Raw genomic sequence first — 534 nt, 5'->3', positions numbered from 1 at the left:
CTTAAGGCTGGACAAGTGATGAGATTGGCTTGCAATGGATCCAACACTTTGAAAATCATACAAGAATGAAGACTATTGGCAGCAAAAGATTGTTGATCCTGGACAATCATGGGAGCCATACAACACCAGAGTTCACCTCTTTCTGTATGAAGAACAATATTGTCCTTCTCTGGATGCCTCCTCACTCATCTCATATACTCCAGCCTCTTGATGTTGCCTGCTTTGGCCCTCTGAAGCAGGCCTTCTCAAAACAGACTCAGCACCTGATCCGCAACCATATCTTTCATATCAACAAAAGCACCTTTATGGATGCATTCAAAGCTGCATACTTTGAATCAATCACACCTCAGAACATCCAGGCAGGGTTCAGAGGCTCTGGCCTGTATCCATTCAACCCTGAGGATGTGTTATCAAGGCTTGACCCATCATTTTCATCACCTCTCAGCGCAGCTTCACAGGGCTCCTGGTGTACAAAGACTCCAAAGACTACCCAAGAGGTGGATCAGCAGGCCACATTGATTAAGAGAAGGCTAG

This window comes from Dissoconium aciculare, assembly GCF_010015565.1.
Source record: "Dissoconium aciculare CBS 342.82 unplaced genomic scaffold K489scaffold_5, whole genome shotgun sequence".
Classification (NCBI taxonomy): domain Eukaryota; kingdom Fungi; phylum Ascomycota; class Dothideomycetes; order Mycosphaerellales; family Dissoconiaceae; genus Dissoconium; species Dissoconium aciculare.
This window is presented reverse-complemented; position numbering follows the sequence as displayed.